At 39.7% G+C, this 23,170-nt stretch overlaps 1 protein-coding gene across 7 annotated transcripts in view; it reads right to left on the bottom strand.

Annotated features, from left to right (window-relative positions):
- Positions 1-23,170, bottom strand: part of PDE1C (phosphodiesterase 1C) — a 303,096-nt gene that overhangs the window by 136,529 nt on the left and 143,397 nt on the right. Inside the window, exon 1 of one of the 7 annotated variants that reach the window (XM_051610098.1) lies at positions 9,601-9,634. The exons of the other annotated variants lie outside the window; for them this stretch is intronic. The gene's annotated coding sequence lies outside the window, so the exon portion shown is untranslated. Of the gene's footprint in view, positions 1-9,600; positions 9,635-23,170 lie in introns of those variants that run through there. 7 annotated transcript variants of the gene reach the window in all.

Here is a 23,170-nt window from a genome sequence, read left to right as displayed (position 1 = left end):
CAGGGAAATTATGAACAAAGTAGCCCTATCACTCAGGTAACAGCCTCTCTGAGCAGACTGGAGCTATACAGATATTTAGTATGCAGCCAAGCTCGAAATAATGGTATACTCTGCCAGCACCATGTAGTAACTGAGGCTCAGGACTATGGTAAGCTATGCAGCTTTCATTTCAGAGTTGATTTATGTCAGGTGGACGATAAGGAAGCAGCGACCATGTAGCTGTGGACATGCCCTGCTGGTTTGCTGTGGTGGAGAGGGTTCTGGGTTTTCTTCTCCATGTTGGGTCCTGTAAGCACAAGGGCTGAGATAGCATCTTGACTCTTCCTCTGCACGGGGGATCCTCTCTGGGATGTTAGACAAACACAAGTCTATGCCATCTATCAGATCAAGATAAGGCTTTTAGACTTCTGTTTGTTCTGTTTTTTTGTTGTTTTAGGGTGGGTTTTTTTTACTTTTTGGTGAGTAATCAAAATGCAGAAACTTTTCAAGGAAGTCAAAGCATTTGACAAAATCTAAGGTAACTCAAGTCTCCAGCAACATTCATAATAGAATTCTGTAAAGACAGAAGGTCTTGGTATAATTTATTCTCTATATGCTTCCCCTCATTTAATTCTTTGAGACAGAACTCGCAGGCAGAAAGCACTTTTTAAAAATCAAATTAAGCAATTTTTAAGCTTGATGGGTGCTTAATCAGGATGAAATAAATACAGGGACGGGAAAAAAAGAACTGCGGAGCACAGGAAAACAGTTGTTCAAAACTGATGTTACAAAAGTGAGATCCAAAAAAAAGCCCAGTCCTGGAGATGTTAGTGGCATACAGACTTCACCAGCCTCATTGACCCTGGAGGAGTTACACGTTGCAATATAAATGCCCAAAGGTCTTGGAAAAATGGGTCACGTACTTGTCCATAAACATCTGAAGAAATTACAGGAAATGTTTCCACTAACCCTGACCGCCTCACTCAGAGCTTCTCACCTCCTTTCCTTTCCATTCCTTATCTTCCTTTTTAACTGCTGTCTTGTCATCTCTCTCCTGTTCCACTCTAGCCTAGTATTCTTTCAGTGAACTTAAAAAACTGGTAAGATAAAATAAGACCAATACCTACTTTGATTTTAATAAGTCAGTTTGGTTACTTTATAAAACAGACAAGACTATTGATCTAGATACCAAGCTTCATATTTTACAAAATACTGAACATTTTAAATACAGTTAAGGGATATAATGGATTAACATAAAATTATAAATGGCAGATGTATCATTAAAAAATTGTATAAGACTTCCTTCTCTTTTTATCTCTATATATTCCTGAAGATAGCTAGAATAATTACTGAACCAGAAGAAATCAAAAAATATTTGTATATTTTTTTTAGAATTATACAGTAAATTATAGTTCAAAAGTAGTGGGTTTCCCAGTTCCTTTGTATATAGTGGATAAGCAAAAATAAATGGTTTTAAAACCTACCTCAGTCTTATATGTGCTGAAAAGATATAAAGCAAGAGGATACTACACAAACAAAAGGTGAGTGGAGGCAAGCTTTTTTATGCTAACCAAGCAGAGCTTCTGCCATCCCCTGGGAAGGTTATGTGGTTGCCTGTCCAGCCCCTTCTGCAGAACTGTCAGAAGTCTGGTACCAAACATTTGCCTTCAAACTGGTAGTTCCTGATTCCAGTTCTAGTAATCTCCTGGGTTTTATTACACCACTAACATAATTCCTAGAAACCAGAGTGCTCCCAGTGAGAAAAATTAATGTGAACAGCAAGACAGAACCATCATTCCTTGCAGAGAGTTTGGCAGCACAACACACCTCTACACAAAGGGATCGCATATTCATGAGGTACAGACAGATCTGTGAGGAACCAAGAGAGGTTTGGTGGAGTTACAGGCGCTTCCAGAAGCCACAGGAGCACCCACAGAGCATGGCAAGTCTTTACTGGATGACGTGCACTGGTCTGCATTCCAGTACATTCATTATTAACATCTTTCAGCTCTCCCACATTGCTCAGCTATCTAAAGAAAGCCTGTTCCTTTTTTAGCATGATACTTGAGGAAGCAGACTTCAACAGAAGTGTCATGATTCTGCTTCTGATCTTTTCCAAAGAAGAGACTCCATAAACACTTCATCAGACAGTACAATAAAGTAAAATAACAAATGACAGTCACAAAGGGAATAGCAAAACTGAGATAACTCCTTATGAAGATATGCAAAGCCAACAGGTATTTTGTGGCAGGAATTCAGTACAATTTGATAGAAATACAAGCAATGGTATTTTTTACTTTTATATTTATGTTAGATCTTTAGCAAATTAAACATACTGAGGTTAACTCATCTTCTCTTCCACTCCTAGCCTTGACAGATATCTTTTACTGGAAAAGATCTTGGAAGACTTGAAGTGGGACACACTTCATTTCTGCACTTACTCTCTCCAGAGTTTCATCAGATATATAAATATTTGAGAATTTTCTAGCATCAAGTATGTGCCATTTTAACTAACTGCATTTTGAAGTGGTAAATAAAACAGATTTGAAGTAATAGCTACCACCTTTCTCATTTTGGTAACAATGTGTTTCTGAGAAGACAGTTGTATTTATATCAGGTAGGCATGGCAGAATAACCAGTGACTGAGTATACCTATCATGGATCTGGGGTGGTACTTTTCATCAGAATGAGAGCAAGACATTTTGTCACATAAGGGAACCCCCATCAAAGCCTTATGGGTAGGCTGAATGTCCTCAAAAGCCAGACAAGCATGCTGAGAAAACATGACGTGCTGCTGGCATTTTTCTTACTACATTCTTATCTGCCCCCACCCCAGCTTTCAGGCTCATGCATTGTGCACAACAGTGTCTCCCAATTTGGGCATCCTGGGAGAAGCCTCACCTCTGCCATGAGCACAGGCATCTGCTTTAGATCAGGAGTTATCATGGCAAAACATTCAGCCGTGGCAACAGGGGCTGAAATGTTCCCAGCTCCCCATCTAACGCTCCAGACAGTCCCTAGGTTTGGCACTCACCAACCATCTTTCTGTGACCCTCCTCACCATTCTAAGGCAGCTGGGTCAACTCCAGACAATAATTCAGCCAGGTGTTACAGTCAATGTTTCTCTCGCTCTCTTCTTTTGTTGTTGCACCTCAGTTATCTACATACCTAAGTGTTCACTTGACTGTGGATGGATGTAAGAGCATGCTTACTCTTCAAAGCCTGTTAGTTATTTGCTGACTTTTCATTAATCCACCATTTTTCCTCTTGTTCAATTACAAAACTGTAAGTTTTAACTGGTCCCTAATGGTACAGGAAAAGTTTTGCCCAATGACAAACTATCCTGTATATTTGTATGCCTGAAATCTCAACAGCTAAGCCTTTGCACTAGCTTATTCTGGGGATAGAAGGACAGACAATAGAAGGCCAAAACAACACAGTTTGTTTTACAGAAAATCTTTCAGTTTACACATGGAATACTTTTGGCAGGGAGACACTGATAAGGAACAAATAAGGACAAACTTTTATGTCATTTCAGAGAGTCCCTTTCCCGATTATAAGCACTTATTATGAATAGTCCTTACAGAGCACTGTGTAATTTACTCAGCTTAATTAAAAAGAGGGAGCGCATCATAGAAAATTAGGAAGCAAAGTTATTAAATTAGAAAACAGAATATGGAAGTAATAAATGCCCAGAAACTATTAGAGAGCTAACACAAGATGGAAAAAGAAGAAATTTCTCCATTTAGTTCTGAACAGCAACATTTATGACTAAAGAGATGGAAGAAGCTAGATTATAGCTCGGTTAATAAAAAAGAAAGAGGTCATTGAATCGATTCCTGACTAAGAGTTGAAATGAGAGGTTGCTGTAACATTAGAAAGATCTATAAATCTGATTTCTCATTTAAATACACCACTATATTAAAATGGGTCTAGTTAGAAGGACTGCCAAGCAACACAAAAAGAAGGAAGCTAAACAAAATAATGGGAAATATTAAAAGCAGAAAAACGCTTTGGAGAATTGCATGCCTCGATACGGAAAAATATTAGGGTGTGTGAGCAAACCCAGGTGTGGCAGATGTAATTACTCCAGTGGGAATTTTCTCTTAACAGCTTGCAGAAACAATTCTTAGCTTGCCAAGAAGACTGGGTGCTTCACTGGATAATGTTTTCCTTATTCACCTTCAAGTGACACAGATCCAAGGATCTCAGCCCAGACTCTAGAGGGCAGGAGCTCGCCTTACAAAATATCACCAAACAAGAAGATAGGTGCAGTGAAGTGCAGGCTGGTCCAGGATGGAGCTGAATGCCTTCTCCCTGCTAGGGACGACTGCCCACCTGAGCTCAGCCCACAATTGGCGATGGTGCAGTGTGAGGAGCCTTACACCAGAGCCACACATCTCTCCTCAACCTGTAGGTGAGAAAGAGGAGACCTCTCACATCTGTCAGACTTTTCATTTCATGGCTACAAAAGAGTAAAAGGATGGACCAAGATACTTAATTGCTGCTCCAAAGCAAGAAAACTGATGTGAAATTCTGATTAATTTAAAATATGTAAAATATAGCCAAAAATTTCTGACAAGCCAAAACCATCTCTTTTCTAAAGCAAAACATTTTCATATCAATTAAAAAAAAAAAAAGTCCACTGTATTTTTGGAAGAGCAAAACAGGTTCAGAAGCAGCATCTTTGCTTTTCAGCTAAGCAAAACATTTCATTTGGCACCATAAATAATTTTCCTGCAAAATACTTCTCTTCTGCAAAGGAATTTAAAGAGCAAAACAAAAAAAATAACCCAATCATTTACACAACTTTAACCAGAAAGAAAGGACTGCAAATGTGTCACCAGCAGAAGATGAGAGAGCTGAATTCTGAGCAATAAGGAGGGGTGGGGTTGTGGAATTAATGTGAAGAAGAGCTAGCTTTGCTGTGATTCACATAATCTCATTAGAAAGTCATATTATGAATACTTTGTTTACTTCTGCTTTGTATTTGTTGTTAGGTTAGAGTCTGTGACATTTGGTGGTCTTCCCTGTATGTGTAGCACATCCTGACCAAATTGTTTACTAAAGATATGAAAGTCTGTAATTCAGACTTAAATATTCTCATTGCTCAGAAAGAAATAATAATTATAGATACCAGGCGATGGAATAAGAGATTTGAAAACAGGTCCACAGCACGTATGAACACATGCTGGCTCTTCCTGCACAGGACAAATGAGAAATGTTTCATATCATTTACATTCCTGTTAGTTTTTAAATCGCTCTCACAGCTTGACAAGACCAGCCTTCAAAAGCTTCTCACTGTGTAATGGTGAGAAAAATACTGGTTTGACATCTCTGTTGAAGCTGAGGAGTAATTCTGTCATTATGGCCTGAAGTCCAATCCTTACAACATGTGAACAAGCACTAATGAGTGCTATTTTCCTAGTAAGGCACAATTAGAAAAGCAAAAAGAGGAGTATTTAAATAATAACCATTCCCTAGAGATACATAAATGGAGAGAATCAACTATGCAAGGGGGAGGAGAGTAAGACTTTCCTGGTGACAGGGTTGCGTCTAACCTCCCAAGAAACACTATGGGACCAAACATGTAAGCTCCAGCTTCTAGTGAAGCCTCATTTTTGCTTGCAATTGTTAGAATAGTAGCAGCTCCACAGCCCAAAGCTATCTCAGACAGCTACATCTATTGACAGCACTGAGTTTACTTGCACAAGCAAATCTCTGGAAAAAGCACCTCTGTCAAGCCACTTCTAAAATATCACTACTCTCAGAAAAGGCTTCTTTCAAAACATCACAGAGAAGATACTTGGGTTGGCCCCATTAAAATGATGCTGTGTCTGACAGCTACCATTGAAAGAGATGGTAAGAAAGGTCAGTAGATACTTGGTGTTAGAAATGCTCACAGAAACACCCAACTTGACATACTATGTCTTCAAAAAAACAAGAGGATTTCATTTGTGCACCCTCTCTATGCACAGAGATAGATGTGCTCAGGGTGCACGTTTCCAAGAACCAAAACATCTGACTAGAAAACATTCTAATGAGCAACAGATGCGGAAGAGTAACAGGAAATTAAGATGTTCTTTGGGAATGTGGGAATAAATTGGGATTTGCGCAACAAATAATCATAATACAACTGCTCATTTATACACAACAGCCTTCAATTATCAAACATTTAAGTAACAGACAAACAGCTCAGAGAAAAGCAAAAATCAACATGGCCTGATAAAGAGGAGATCCATTTGGAGGAAAAAGGTGCCTGTGCCTTCTCTTGAGGCAACCCAGGCGGTCAGATAACAGAGCTCTGGTAATTGTCCATTATGAAATCTGAAGGTGGACTCACAAAGGCTAGTTTTGGCATAATGAGCATAATCATCCATAACAGGGGGGAAGAAGAGCAATTCCGGGCATGAGGAGAAACTTAATGTAGCTCTTCAAAGCCTACTCTGTCTCTCCCGCCACTGACTTTAGTCAGAGACCAGAAAGACTTGCCTGTCCTTCATAATTCACCAAACATTTCATAATAGCTTCAGATTTTTATTTCATCTCAGGCTAAATTCTGCTGTAAACTTTAAATGAATCACAGAAAAGGTTCCTCAATAACCATGAAGGAAAGCAAAGATCAAAACATTTTCAGCAACTTTTTCTGTAAGAATCTTGTTTCAGCAGAAAACTGCGATCATAAGGCTGAGTCCACTGGGTTCCCTTAGGTAAGACTTAGGGTCCCCTGACAGATATCATATTACACAGATTGCATCCCACACCAATTCTTGCACCTCAGTCATTTAGCTACATCTTTCACCTAACCTGGATTCCTCTCCTGTAACACGGACAGCAGCCAGAAATCCCCAGACTTCATCTCGATCTTCTCTCTCCTCCTATAAATATACATGCAAATAACTTGATCGCCTTAAAACCAGGTAGTATCCAAGGGGAAATGAAGAAAAAGAGGCTCAGAAGGAGGTAAAAAGCACAAGTGGGGATTGCTTGGAAAAATTGCAGCATGTCTCAGGAAAGCATCATGTTTTTCTAGTTGCTGTGCGTCAACCTTCAACTCCCTCTGGCTGTGCTCATCCTGCTGCAGACCTACCTGAACTACCTTTAAATCTGGGTACTTGTGAAAGTCCAGCTGCAACCATGCACTTCTCCCAAAACATGCTATGAACTCGCTCACTCTGAATTATGCATAGGCATGGCTATCCCAAGACACTGAGACTGTGGTGGTGAGGATGATACTGAAGATCATTATCAGTGACTTGGATTACTAGGTGCAATGTATCCTCTCTAGGTTTGTGGATTACATCAAGTTTGGGGGACCAGGTGGTACAGCAGGAGCTTGGAACACACGGCTTGCAGATGTCCCTTTCAACCTAAATTTTTCTATTATTCTGGGACACATAGACCAACACAGAGTTTAGAGCTTCCACTTCTGGTTTTTGTAGCTACCAGCAGCATAGCTGCTTTTTCTTGGCAAACTGAAAGGTGGCTGGACAAGCTAGGTCCACTCTCCGACTCTTCTTTGCTACACTGCAATCCCATTTCACATTAATTGCATGATCTGGGCATGTGGAAAACACTAGTTCTGTGCCTAAGGAGAGTGAAATAATTGGCTGGCATATGGCACCATAAAGGCTGATCCCCACAGCATCAAAGTGCTATTTGTTACCTCCCAGAACTGGGTGTTGGCAAAGAGTAGCAGTGCTTGCTTTCAGAATACCATTTGTCTAAATAGGAAGCCTTAGGACTCTTCTGGGCCTGAAATGTCCACAGCTGCACAACATTTATTCAGTAGGAACCCTTTAATCTTTTGCAGCCTTTGTTAGACTGAACTATTTGATACGGATAGTTAAGAAGAGGTGAGCAACAGCAACACAGCCGGCAAAGGTGGAGAAACAGATCTGGAGTAAAAATACAGTTTGATTGGGAGAAAGGAGGATATAAGAAATGCAATATAAATGTAACTCAGGGAAAGCATTGTTGAGCTGTTGGTGTTATATGCTGCAGTGAAACCTCCCAGAGAGTATTTGTTGCTCAGAAAATAATAAGAAATAAATTTGAGAGAAACATTTGCTGCAGTGAAATACATTGGGACTAGTGTAAAATCATCTAGTCTGAATACAGCACAGAAGAATGTGACACAGTGTTGACAAAGCATTATATAAACAACCCACCTAAAGTAAACACATGTTAATTTGCAGGATATACTGTACCGTACCATTTATAAACAACTTGTCCAAAAAAATGTTTCTTTTGCTACATCATGTTCCAGGACTTAAGAGAAAATAAAGAGAAAAGAGGAAATAACATGGATTCAGTCCTGCTACAGAAGGTATATGCCGTTTGAATGTGTAATGCAGAATACATGCTAAGCATATTCAGAAGCCCTTCAACAACCTCTTTTTTTTTCTCAAAACAATACAGACAAGGGAGACAGAGCAACAGCATGACTTTGTGTCATGATTCAGAACGCAGAAGGACTAAGCTCATTTTCAAAACTATCATCTTTTTTTTTTCTCAGGGAGCATTATTTTTACAACTCCAGAAAGCATTATCTATTAAGCCTTCTGCTTATCAGTATTGTTAATTCATTGCATGAATAATGAATATGCATTCTTTTCTGGGAGCAAAACTGAGAAAGATAGAGGATTGAATTATGGTAGGAAAATTGTGTATGTAAAGTGACATAAGCCTGCCATGACTCTGATCCTAGGCAGTCCCTTTCCCTCATCTCCTTGGGTCTCTAGGGCAGGATCTGCACTGGAAAGCACCTAGCATATTTGCAGTGCTGCTGCTGGTTTTAAGCCCTGTTGTAGTTATTTCTTTGGCTGCAACGTCTTCAGTTAACCATGGTTAAGGCACATGAACAACAGCCAACTAGCTCAAGCTCAATAATAAGACCAGGAAGTGAAGAGGCAAAGAGATTACAACCTTTTAGGTAGATTGTAGGCAAAAAAGACCCTCACACAAGAGCAACTTTTCCACCCTGTCCCAGTCAGCAGGGCTACCCTGGAGTTAACAAGATTGATGCTCAGCTAGGTTTCCAAGCTGCATGCATCTAAACCCATCTGTCAGAAGGGCACACCGCTGTCAGACATGATGGGAGGATTCTGGGAACAAAAGGTGACGCCAAGGAGGGAATGGTGGGCTGCAGTCCTAACCTTCTCAGTGACGTCTGCTCTGCATGACACTCCCGGTCCATGCCAGCTCTGCAGAGCCATATGTCTATTTATATGTTATACCATGCACTTACTGGCACGTGCACAGTTGAGACGTGGGGTGCTGGCACAGAAGTCAGAAAGGCCTGGGGTCTCCTGATGAGCCTTCTGATTTTCAGGATATCACTTTATCTTCCCTGTGCTGCCAGATATCTTCCTAAAGCCCATGAGAGTCAAAACCAACACATCTGCCTTCCTCCAGACCTTTCCCACACTTCCTTTAAATCTCTATATAGAAAGACATTTTCTAGAATTTGCTGAGAGATTCCAGAGTTCAGCCTTTCTTGATTCCGGAATTCAGCTCCTTTTCTTGTGTGGGCTCTCCTTCAGCCATCGGGGGCCAGAGGAGCTCTGCCTCTCTCTGAGGACATCCACCCCTCCCCAGCTAGCTTTCCCTTGCTCTTACCTGATGAAAGGACTCCCTCTGCTCAGTACATGGCTTTTTGCAGCTGCATTCAGGAGCAGGACTTTGATAACTACAAATTAGACAAGAGTTTTGAGTCACCTCTTTGAAAGAGATGGATTTTATACAAGAAAAAAACATTCACTCCTACAGTATTTGGGACCAGACAAATTACATTCCCTGCATGTTGACCATTTTTGGCCAGAGGAACCCTCATCTCCACCCAGTGACAAGCCAAAACCTTCATTGCTTCACTGTTAAAAAGAATCCCTTGAGAGAGAAAGTTGTTCTGTCCAGGAACACATATCTGCAGACAGCAGTGCTCCTAACCCCCAACTTGGGTAGACTGAGCCTGCATTAGTTCGGCACATGCATATTTATGTCAGTGGAAAGAAAGATAAAAAAGAATAGCTTCATACAAAAAAAAAAAAAGCTGCCTGCCTGCTTTGTCATGATGCCATCCATTTGTTATTCACCAGATATTACCTGCTGCCCAAGGAAAAATATGTCATGAATATGGGAAATTTTCAGACCAAATGTTTTATGTGTTTGGATAGAAAGTGAGGATGAAAATAAACCATACATGTCCACTAAAAAAGCACACATCACATTTTAAAGGATGGTGAAAAAGAATCATGCATCTGTCACACACTTACACACTATTATTGTGCCTTCAGAGCATACCCAGCAGAACAGGTTATGTCTCTATTTTGACACCCATAACTGAAGACATTTCCCAGCAGAAACAGTAGGACAGATGATCCCTGAGAAACTTGATGGCTTTTTGCTGAACATTTTTACGGAAAATGGAACTGATTTTCTTCTTCTTCTTTATTTAGGAGATATTGTTTTAAGGCTCCCATAAGATTTTTCTGTTGTCTAATTTTAATGATTACATATTTTGAGGGAAAAATTAAAAGACAATACTTCTGTCAGTGAGCATGCTTGATTTTTGCCTTAACTGAAAAGGTATCCTGCTATGACCTCGATAAATCTGATTTTTATTGTATTATCATCATTTTTTATCCATGAAATAAATCACAAACATGTTCCCTTGACTCAACATTTGCCATCTGAAATGGATAGCTAGAATAAAAGTGTAACTACAAAATAATAAACAAATGGCACAAGGTAGAAAAAAGCCAAGCAGCTACACAGCTATGAATTTAAAACTTTGCCATCACAGCTTCTGGGCATCAGATATATTGTAACCATTCCGTACATTTTTTTTTCAATTTAAGTGATTAAAACCAGGAGATTAACTCATGTTGATATTTACGGAGTGAAAAAAAGCTCCTGTTTTGTTCTGCTGCTGTCTCTGGAAGCAGTGCAGGACATTTTGGAACTGCTCACAGCTCAGAAGATTGCAGTGGGAGTTGCTGGGGGTGAGGGCAGGCAAGAGGGGTTTTGCACATTCCTGCACATATTTGTATATAGTTGTACATTTTTTTCTTTTATCATTAGTAGTTAATTAAAGTTGTCTAGTTTTCAACTTGGAAGCCTCTCTCTTTAATCTCTCTCCCCTTTCCCTTCCTGGGTTGGAGAAGGAGGGGACAGAGAGCATTATTGTCACTCATTTAATTGCTGAACCTTGACACTGGGTTCACAAGTTAGAGATGTGGCCAGGAGGGTTCATCATGCATCTTACCAGAACACACAGTTCAGCCACTAAATGTAAACTCCCCTGATAGAGGTTATTCCTTCCAATATTTCAAGTCTCCGGGTGGTTTTCAGCTATTCCTGATAATTTCCTTTTCCTAGCAATTGGTGACTGAGTTTACAGTGGTATTTTTATCTGCAGTGTTTTGCACTCTCAAATCAAAAACTCTAAAACCTTTTTCCACCAAAAAGCTGGAATAGCCATCAGGCAGTGCATAATGCATAATTAGTACAATGTAAAACATCTGAGACTAAATTCTCAGCCGATGTAAAATAGCCAAACTCCACTGAGGTTTACTGAGATACCTTGTCCATTTGTAGCAGCAAAGGATCTGGAACATCACACTAGTTTGTTCTTGTTTGACTGAAGCTACTCACTTTCAGCTCTGTCAACTACATTCAAATATTTTGATTAAGGTTTTTCTAAGTGCGGAGGAATGGATAGGTGAGGGAGTGGAGTAAATTATGGATTGTCATTTGGTTTCTGCCAACTTAAATCTGGTTCAGTTCACATGGAGGAGGTTGTTTTGATGGTTTCCCAAAAGCCCTTCATAAGTCTTAGAAAATAACCATTCATTTTTTCACTCCTGATCTTTCTTCAAGACCTGGTCTGTGCTGGAGGGGGAAAAGCCCTATACTGTATCTGAGGACTAAACACCTAAAAGCAGGACTGCAGGAAAATGCCAAGCCACATTTTGCTTTTCTCTTTTGCCCAGGCAAACCACGTGTGCCAAATAAACAGAGGAAAAATGATGGCACACTTAGCTCATAGCCGTTCTGCAGTCAAGATGCAGTTGATGTGCAAATGTGCCATGATTACATTCACACACACAGCTGTGCACACTGTTCTGTTCTGTGAGCAAACTGTGCAGTAATACTTGAGGAATGAAGTAAAGACAACCCAGGTATAACTCTATGATTACCTGTCACAGTCCTGCTGGTGCTTATGTAGGTTAAATGCTGTGTAACCACTGAACACATAGCGGTTTTCCTGACTTAAATGACACCACTAGCACTGGGCATAATGAACAGTAATAAGCTCTTCTGTATTTAGGGCCTGCTGAGTGGTCCTAGCAGGAAAAATCCTCAAGCTTTCTTCTTCTGCTAGGGAAGGAGGTAAGACGAGACATGTTTCAGAACATATTATTAAAAAAGAAAAAGCCTACACACGAGCTTGCAAATGAGTGCAATTTTTCCTCCACTGATTAGAGCAGGTCTACCACGTTAGCCTCGTTGATTCAAAGCACCAGATTAATTCTAGAAATGCTCTGTGCAATAGCCAGCAGCAACAAGGAAGGTCACAGCCGAAGTTACTGTGTCACTCCTTGAGGACTGGGCTCTTAAATTAACCATGAAGGTTGTTTGTAGCTGCTCTTAATATATACTTTCATTTCTGTTCACCTTCAAGCCTGCTGCCCAGGGTTTGTGGGAGGGAAAGCTTTCATTAATAGAGGTGGAAATTTGAATTTGTAAGGCAACCATATCCAAACCAAAAGTGAGATGAACTTTTTACATCTGGACCCACTGCTCCCAAATTCTTGCAGTGAAACAAGTAGCCACCAAACTCACACTGTATTCTTAAAGGACTGCTCTGCTCATCCTGTCAAAGGTGATGAAGGGTAAAAATTTTCTCCTTTTTCCAGAGATGACATAATTCTCTGTAGAGATGCAGAGAAGACCAGTAACACAAGCCAGGCAGCTTGAGAGACATAGGAGGAGGAAAGGAGCACCAAAGACTAGCACCTCTTCAGGACGAAGCAGTCATCTCAGCTCAGAGACCCTCCAATGGAAATGTGAGACACAAGGGAGCAGACAGCCTGCCCCTTGCCCCTCTCTGACACAGGCTTTTCTAAACCTGCAGCCAGGAACCTCCATGATAACCATGCCTAGAGCCCTTTCCATCCATACATAGTCAGGATACAAATGAGACCAACTGTCTGGAAGCCTTTCCACCCTTCAAAAACCATGACTCTGTTCTACAACACCACTCACTGCTTTTAATCACTAGAATTCTCATTTCTTTTTCAAATCTTTGTTTTCAGTTTGAAGCTTTTTGAGACTTGTATTATATTTTCTTAGGGTTTGTAGTTGTTGGGGTTTTTTTGGGTTTGGGTTTGGTTTTTTGTTTTGTTTTGTTTTGTTTTCACAAGTAGGTGCTAAAATCTTTGAGTTTCTCAGGGATTTCTCTCATAACCACATCACTGAAGGTGCCGGGGCTTTGGGACAAACCCAATTATTTTGAAAGCTCCAACGAGATGCGTGAGTTTATAATCGATGATTAAACCAAATGTATGTATTAAACAACATATGAATGCTTACCTCACAAAGAGTTTTATGCATATACACTTCAAGAATTACTTCACATAACCACTGACTCTAAACAAATCATAAACTGCTCACAAACAGTTATTAATAAGGGCTCTGAGCTGCAGTGAACACGCTCTCATCACACATACTCACTACAAATCTTACAGGAGTTATTTCTCCAACATCAGAAAGGAGACATTGCCTATGTACACATGTAAGCACACCAAACACCATCCATAAATGGAAGTTAAACTGAATGACTGAAAAGCTACAGAAATGTTCCTATCTCTGTGCTTTTCTTGTGGTACATGTGACAGCTAGTATTAGAAGGAGTGGATTGAATGATGGTGCTACCACTGCCCTGTGTCAGTACCTTTTCGCTGATCTTTGTTTCCCAATGTGTGCAACAGTCCAGACCCCAAAAATCAAAAGCAGGATGTAAAGAAATAATGCAGACTATGTGGGTCTAATCAGCAGGAGAAATTCAGACTAGAAGAATTATGAGTTGTCCCATTCTGCCAGACTGACACACACCACACTGGCTAGGATATACCTCTTGGCCTGCACTAGAGTGCCTTTTGCAAGGAATCCCAGGCATGAGGGGAAGGATGGCATGTCTTATCTTTACATGAAACAGGACTTAGCTGAGGTGCAGACCCAGAGCTAGGAGGCAGAAGAATTCTCAGGCTCCAGAGGGTCAACAAGGCCTCCTTTATTTTAAGTACTATCAAGAACATACCTGTTTGAATGGGAAAAAAACCATACAAACAAAAATCAAAACAAACAATCAAAAAAACCCCACCAAAAACCACACACACACACTAAAAATAATAATAATTTAAAAATAATTTAAAAAAACAAACACAAAAAAACCTAACCCAAAATCAACAATATTTTTCTATTCCAAAATTAAGGCAGATGTAAAAAAGCAAATATAACTCCCTTTGGTAGGTTTTGGGGATTTTGTTTTCAATAGAAAAGTTCAGAAGTTCAACAAAGATGGTAATTTGGACATGTTACAATTGAGGACTATAAGAAAATCCTGATAGAAGCTGCATCAGGACTTTAGCTAGATTAGCAGTACATATAGTTTTAATATAAAAACAGAAGCCAGTTTCAGTGAATGGCTAAGACATTTAGGTCTTGAGCACAGCAACTAACTGAAATTATTAATAATATTACTGGTTTGACTTCTTGTTACACAACAAGCAATAATGAGTATTTTATCAATAAAAATGAAGGTGGATAAGAAATTTCACGAGGTTTTGGTTTGGTTTTAAGCAAGGCTTTTTCATTTGCTTTAAGATAGAAAAAAATATCTCCCCGTTTTTTGTGAGTGGAGGCTTTGTTAATTTTACTACTAGCAAGCCCTGTGATTTTCTGTAGAAGAATTTCACAAGCAACAATGTGAATTCACACACAGTGGGCAGAATGAGCCTGTCAGTTCATAAAAATAAGTTCTGCTCTGATTTTATGGTGGTTCTTATAAACTCCACAAAATTGGATTGACAGCATGAGCTAAATAGTTAAACTAGTTAACTAGTAATCAGGACTTGTGAATTCTTGAGACTCACTAACTCACTACATTTATGTGATAAACTCCTGAGGTTCTCTGTAGAGCAGTCTCCCTGACTTCACCATGACACTCTACCGCTAGTGCCCCAAAAAGAGGATTTTGGGGTGCAGTCAGATGAGATTTATGGGTTTCTTTGAGGCTCCTAGGTGAAAGGTGCTGTCACCAACGTTTTTCAACTGTAGGGCCTTAAAACAGTGTCCCTATCAGCATGTGCTCTATTGCTCAAATCAATACAAATTAATTATTAAGGCAGTTCATTTATATATATATCAATACTTAGGTGGCAAATATTTGGGTTCTGTTACTGTTAAGCTTTAGGATCTTGCCAAGAACCAAGAAGAGATATGAGGATAGAGCAGTGAAACCCAAGTGTTGTGGCTCCTAGATCTATACCTTATTCACCAGATGACCCTGCCTCCCAGAAAATGACATTTTTTATCTACCTGTGAAAAAAACTCTGGAAACAATTTATATCCATTTTCCAATACATCTTACAACTATACCTTCTGTGTGCAAGATCCCTAAACAGAGTGGGTAGAGAAAAGAATGTAATGTTGCAATACTATAAAAATGGAGAAGCTTATTTAGCACCTTTTTATTCCAGCCTCATTTCAGAATCTCAAAGCTTGGTATTTTCACAAATGAGCTTGGAGGAGTCTGAGGTTTTTGTCCTGTGAATCTGATATTGGTAAAGATTTATAGCAAGGATAAGACAATATTATGCAAAGCAAATCCAATTGTTATTATCCTCTCAATCTCTTCTTTTGTCACGAAACAATTCTGCAGTTAAAGCAAAAAGCAAATGCCAATATAACTTTCCAGAGAAGCCTATTCAATTTTAATTGTAAGTGCCATTCATCACAGAGTGAGTTGCTTCTTTTCTATGCCTGCAGCAAGTTCCAATTCAAGTACATTAAGCAATTGGCCTTTTGATAATGCAATGAATTGATGGCATTGCAAATTTATTATAGCTGGATTGCTTATCAAATAACACTTGTGGAAGTCTCTATCTTCAAACAGAAAGTAAGAGTAAGGTAGAAGTAGGAGTAAAGATAATTCACCAAAATTAAATGTTGTATTCTACTTACTAAAGTCTGGCTTTTTTTAAGCTCTGCCTAGGACATGTTCAACATTCATGGCATACAGGCTTTAAAATGACTGATTTTTATGAGGTATAAAGCTGCAGAAGAAGAGAGGAGAAAAGATGGAAAGCTAGTTTTGTAGAATGTGACTGCATTGTAAACTCATCAGGAAAGGAACATTACACATTGGTACATGTCACAGTTTTAGCACAGTACATCCCTGGTTTTAATTAGGACCCCCAGGCACTGCTAACATAAAAACAACAAAGAGCAGCTCTAGTAATAATTAAAAATTATCCAAATCTGAAAATCTTGGCTATCAACTCAAAAGAACATTTTGGTCTAAATCTTTGGGCAGTTCTTTTCTTTTTTGTTTGTTCATTTTGTTGTTTGTGGTTTGTTTGTTTTTAATTTCCACAACAAATTGACACTTTTGTGAAAATATATTTAGCCCTAAATCAAATTTTCTATTGAAAAATAGATGTAAACACAAAATTCAGCTAGCCTTACCATTACCTTGCTATTAGTAACAAGACTGAAATCTCAGCAAAGGTTGGAGGACTGAAAGACATAAACTAGGTTTAAAATAACGGAGGCAACTTTAAAGTACATTTGTGGCAATTCTCATAACATGCAAACTTCACATGAGACATATAGGACTATGAATATGATATCAGTAGCTTTGATCTGTCCTTATGCTTCTCTAAACAGGCCATAAGCAATAGCTTAAACACTTAAGGTAGCTAATTGCAAGAAAGAACTGCTACATCCATGGGAAGAGAGTAGATTTTAAATGCGAAGTCAACATTTTATTACTGCTTTTCAAATGAAATTCTTCCTGGAGAGTAAACAATTAAAAAAAAAAAAAGTTCACTTTTACAGTTTGGAAGATCTATTTTCAATGTAAATGGTTATTTCCAAGTTGAGTGCTTTCTTTGCCACTTGACTAGTCAAGTATTTAAAAAGAGGGAAGGTTAAAGACAGCAGCACTAAGAGATGTTCTATAAATAATAAAAATCACACGTTGTGCAGATCTGTGTGATATCTAATGCATGGGGATTTTAATTGCCAAATAATGCTGGACTTTTTGATACAAATACCTATTCCAAGCATCACTTTTTATCTCCTAATTGACCTTAAGAATGTAAGAACTATTTTGTTGCATGAGAAGACTTAAACTTTCCATTTACAACTCATTATGAAGTACAATTTCTTGTTGGTATAAAAGAAGTCCTCACTCACCCAGTTTGCCTTCATACTGCACCAGAACTGCCTCTCTCCAGCTGCCACAAAGGAAAATAAGAACTGACATCCTAATATAGGTTGATGTCCAAATCCTTTGAAAATCCCTCTTCAACAGCACTCGATAGCAGATGTCCACATGTATAAGACTCCCATAATGGATATTTATGCCATCATCCTTGGTAAGCCTTGGGTAACAGGAGAGGTGCCTGAGGACTGGAGGATAGCAAATGTCACACCAGTCTACAGAACGGGCCAGAAGGAGGACTCGGGTAACTATAGACCAGTCAGCATCACCTCCATCCCTGGAAAGGTGATAGAAAAACTTGTTGTTGGTACTATCTCTAGGCATATCAAGGATCAGGGGGGGTCATTAAGAGCAGTCAACATGGGTTTACCAAGGAAAAGTCATGTTTGACCAACCTGACAGCCTTCTGTGAGGAAGTAACTAGGTGGATAGATGATGGTAGGGCAGTAGATGTGGTTTATCTTGATTTCAGTAAAGCATTTGACACTGTCTCCCACAGCATCCTCATAGATAAGCTGAGGAAGTCTGGGCTTGATGATCAGGCAGTGAGGTGGATCATGAACTGGTTGAAAGGAAGGAGTCAGAGAGTCAATGGGGCAGAATCTGGTTGGAGGTCTGTGACTACTGGCGTCCCTCAGGGGTCAGTACTGGGACCGGTGCTGTTCAATATTTTCATCAACGACCTGGATGAGGGAACAGAGTGTACCCTCAGCAAGTTTGCTGATGACACTAAACTGGGAGGTGTGGCTGACACACCAGAAGGCTGTGCTGCCATTCAGCGAGACCTGGACAGGCTGGAGAGTTGGGCAGGGAGAAACTTGATGAAATTCAACAAGGGCAAGTGTAGAGTCTTGCACCTGGGGAAGAACAACCCCATGGACCAATACAGGTTGGGGGCTGACCTGCTGGAGAGCAGTGTAGGAGAAAGGGACCTGGGGGTCCTGGTGGACAGGAGGATAACCATGAGCCAGCAATGTGCCCTTGTGGCCAAGAAGGCCAATGGCATCCTGGGGTGTATTAGAAAGGGTGTGGTTACTAGGTCAAGGGAGGTTCTCTTCCCCCTCTATTCTGCCTTGGTGAGGCTGCATCTGGAGTATTGTGTCCAGTTCTGGGCCCCTCAGTTCAAGAAGGACAGGGAACTGCTTGAAAGAGTCCAGCACAGAGCCACAAAGATGATTAAGGGAGTAGAACATCTCCCTTATGAGGAAAGACTGAGGGAGCTGGGTCTCTTTAGCTTGGAGAAGAGGAGACTGAGGGGTGACCTCATCACTGTTTACAAATATGTTAAGGGCAAGTGTCAGGAGGATGGAGCCAGTGATGTCAGTGATGTCTAGTGATAGGACAAGGGGCAATGGATGCAAACTGGAACATAGGAAGTTCCACATAAAGATCAGAAAAAACTTCTTTACTGTGAGAGTGACAGAGCACTGGAACAGGCTGCCCAGAGAGGCTGTGGAGTCTCCTTTGCTGGAGACATTCAAAACCCGCCTGGACACGTTCCTGTGTGATGTGCTCTGGGTGACTCTGCTCTGGCAGGGGAGTTGGACTAGATGATCTTTCGAGGTCCCTTCCAACCCCTAAGATTCTGTGATTCTGTGAAAACACTACTTTTAAGATCACACAAATCAATTTATGTCCAGTCAAGATGTAAAACTCTGAAGAAGAATGAGGTAGGGTATGTCTCCAGATTGCACCTCACTGAGCATTAACATGCAACCACAACATTTACATGCTAGGCTCACTGAGTGGCCTGCACACATGTAGACATTTCGACCTCCCATTCTCCCACTTTTTCAGGTTTTAGAAAATAATGTTAAAACAGCCTCTAGCACAACAGAGTGCAAACTGGATGCTGAGCATAGAGGCTTCAGTCAACCCTAAAATGAGACACATACATGTTTTTTAAAACTGACTTAAGAGAGGTAATATTTTTTCTTTTTCCCTTTCTCTCCCCATAAAGTGTATGAAAGGTGATGAAAATACATTAATCTTGTCTAGTACATACATGAAAACTAACATTTTAAACTTTTTTCTTTTTAAATATTTAAAATTTAACTCATAAAAAAAAATTCAGCATTTGAGAAAAAAAAATAATAAATTCAGACAGCCTGACAAGTTTTCAAGAGTGCATGAAAACAGCACAAACAGGTCTGTGTACCACGTGGCTCCCAACAGATCACTCCCTACAAACAAACATTGAGTTTTCTTAGCAACAAACCATCTCCGATTTTCAGAAGGAAACAAGCAGAGCAGAAGGATTTCAGTTCATAGGTGACAGATGAGCTTTTCATAGAGTTATGAGCTAAAAATCCCAGCCCTGTACCCAGTCCTCTCAACCGTGCACTGACTTTCCTTGCACAGCTTAATTTAGATGGGTTCCCTATAACATGTGGGCAACCACAGAAAAAGCAAACAATGTTTGGAGATAAATAATCTATGTCCCTCAAAGAAGGCTGAAATGCTTTCCCAGCCCGTTCTCTCAGCTGCCCATCTGTTATCACACGCTCTATGTCAAACTTGATCTCAGAACTGTCGGCAAAAAAGGACGTGACAGACTCAAGAGGGTGACTCTAATAGGGAGTGACGTTTGCAACATTAATAACCTGAGCTGGAGAGATTAATCAGCAGCTCTAACCCCTGCTGCTCCACCCAGTAACTATTTCCATACCAAAAAGAAGTTACCTTATTACTCTGGATTGTGGAAGTAGTGCTTTTGCAGCTATGACAGGTGAAGGAAGAGGTAGTGTAGAGATAACATACCTGAAGGCAGGTTTGTTTGTCTAAAGACTTCTACATTTTCTGTCACATTTTGGTCTAATAAAACATACTGTCCCTCTCTCCAGACTCTACCTGTTACTGCATGAGCCATTAATGTTGTGATTACGTATGGCATTCTGCCTAGATGAGTACAATAAATTATCACTTAAAGACTTCTAGTTTAGCAGTCTCCTCTCTCCAACCCATTGGGATGGTTTGTCAGGCAAATATTTCACTTGATATATCCCAAAGTAGGAAATTATTAGACCATCTGCATACCTAACATCTATTCACAGTGCAAAATTCTGCTTCATAAGCCTCCTTTCAAAGCCAATGCAATCTGATTACAAGCATTTAATGACATTTTATCCCAAAAATGGGTTGAACAATAATTCTCCTTTTCTTCCCCAAGTCTGTGCCATAACATAATTCACATTGGAAGCAATGAGCCCATTACAAAATCACACATCAAAACCCTAAACAGAAGTCAATGCATGTTTTAGTAAAAGGCAAGGGCTGGGTTCTGCCATTTGGCTGTGGATGCACAATGTCCCACTCAGCATGAAGCCCCAGTAGGTCTACACAAGTATTAAACTGCCAGAGAGCCTGAATGAGAGGAACTCAAAGCCAAAGTGTATTAGAAACTTAAAAAGTGATTTCCATGGCCCTTTTCTGGAAAGAGTGACTAGCTTTGAAATTTCAAAGTATTTTGCAACACAATCTAATCAAGCCCAAACTAAGGAATTATTCTGAAACATCCAGAAATCTACTGCCCAACAGAAAAATGAGTTAAACTTTCAAACATACCCACTTTTCCTTTTCTTCTTGCTTAAAACCTCTTCTTCCCTTGGTCTTGGTTTGCTCCCTTTTCATTTTATCCTTCTGCCATCCAGTATTAGCTAATGAGATACACAAGGCATTCAACTCTTTGAGACTGCTTCTGTTTTTCTAAAAAGTTTTAATAAAAAAGTTCACAGGCACTACAATTAAATCAATATAGTGTAGGATCACTTGTGATTTTGAACAAGCTGCCAGCCTTTTTTTCTCATCACTTTTTCTCCCTTTCTCCGATTAAAAAACTAAGAGTATTTTTTAGATCAGTCTGCACAAACACATTTCACTTCAGAATTCATGCACGTGTTCTTTAAAAATCACTCAGCTGAATCAAATTCATATCTGAATGACAACTAACGATTACACAGTTACTGAAGAGGAGTTAATTTTCTCTAATCATCCTGTATATTAAAAAGTAAAAAAAATACAAAAAATGTCTTTTACTCTAACAGAGACATTTAGAAAAGAAATTTGCTCTGAAAAAAAAAAATGTGCAGAATATTAATAGATTTTCCATCATCATCTTAAAAGGTTTTAACAATCCCTAGGGTTGAACTCTCAAGCTGCAGTTCTGGATACCTTAAAGTAAAATTAACATTGGTACAACATCATCTTGGAGTTCCTCATTCACTTCTGTACTACCTTGGCTTTCTTACAGCACTTTCAGACACAAGTTTAACATTCAACTGCTTAGCTACTTAGCTATCTCTCTCACTGGGCACTTGCCCATCAGATAGGGGCATATCTACAAATTGTGGCAAAATCCGCTCATGTAGTGCAGTGCAGAGCCCATCAGGAAAATGATGGACAGGCTTTAATAGCCTTCTGAAAAGACTTCTTATATATAACTTAGCTGCAAATATTCTCTTCCTTTTGTAGAAGCAGCAAGCACCACTCTGAATTCTAATGAACTTTTTGCTTTACAAATACACAGCTTGATAGGACGCAGTTATCTTTATCAAATTGAAAGAATTGCCTCTCAATTACTTTCCTCCACTCTTCAGCATTATACTACAGGGAAGAGATAATGCCTGCTCTTTCTCTGTGGTTGTTTCTAGAACACCAAATTATCCACTCTCATGTATCGCATCTTTAAAAGACATTTTCTCCATCTTTCAAATCTTTCCTCACATGGAAGCCTCGTAATTTTTGGCCACCAGGCTGTGGAACCAACCTTCTTTTCTCTGCTGCATTTTTTATATCATAGAGAGTTACCATGACGTGTAATACTGACAGGGCAGGAATTTCCCAGAAGTGATCTTCAGCCTTTTGAATATTGTATCCCATCATCTGCTTTCTGACTACCTTTGCACACTAAGCAGAACTTGTCCTTCCAGGAATTCTGTTCAGAGTCAGTGTTCACATGTAAAAGGGATAAAATGCAAGGCACCAATTAAGAGGCCTTTAACCTATGAACTACTTGCATTAGATCTACAGCTCTATTGCAAATCCAAAAAGGCTATTTCACCTCATTTATCGGTATGAGTACGTGGCAACAGCCTGGCCAGGCACGACCCAAAGTATGTTTGATACTAGGTGACTGGGAAAGTCAAGTACCATAATTAAAAAAATTGGCTCGCGAGTCATTTGATAAAGTCCTTGCAAAAGCAAGTCCATTATTTTTGTCAGTGTAAGTGGATATCCAGTTGGTTTTGATTCTTATTGCCTCCATTAACTGCCAGTTATTGCCACTGCACTCTCAAAGAAACTACACTGAGGACATCTGAAAAATATTCGTAGTCCATATTTCAGACTGATATATACATGATGCAACCATTTTGTACCAGAACTAGGAAAGCTCAGTAGCTTATCATGGACAGAGCTTTTTGGCAAACGAGCTTACTGACTCAAGAAAGAAAAACAAACAAGAAAATCAAGGCTTCAGAAATTTGCTTCTAATGCCAACAAGGAATTAAATTGAACTCTCTTCAACGTGTTGTGAAAGCAAAATGGCAATCTAATGTGGATCCAGTTTCTTGTATGTCAGCTGAGTAATTTAACCACCCAGCCAGTATCCTCCAGGTTACCTTTCCTCTGTTCCCTTCACAGGGCTGTCCCAAGGCAGATTCCCCCCCCCTCACAGAAATT

Source organism: Apus apus, chromosome 2 (genome assembly GCF_020740795.1).
Source record: "Apus apus isolate bApuApu2 chromosome 2, bApuApu2.pri.cur, whole genome shotgun sequence".
NCBI lineage: Eukaryota > Metazoa > Chordata > Aves > Apodiformes > Apodidae > Apus > Apus apus.
The sequence above is the reverse complement of the archived record's forward strand: the minus strand, read 5'-3'. Positions and strand labels throughout refer to the sequence as shown.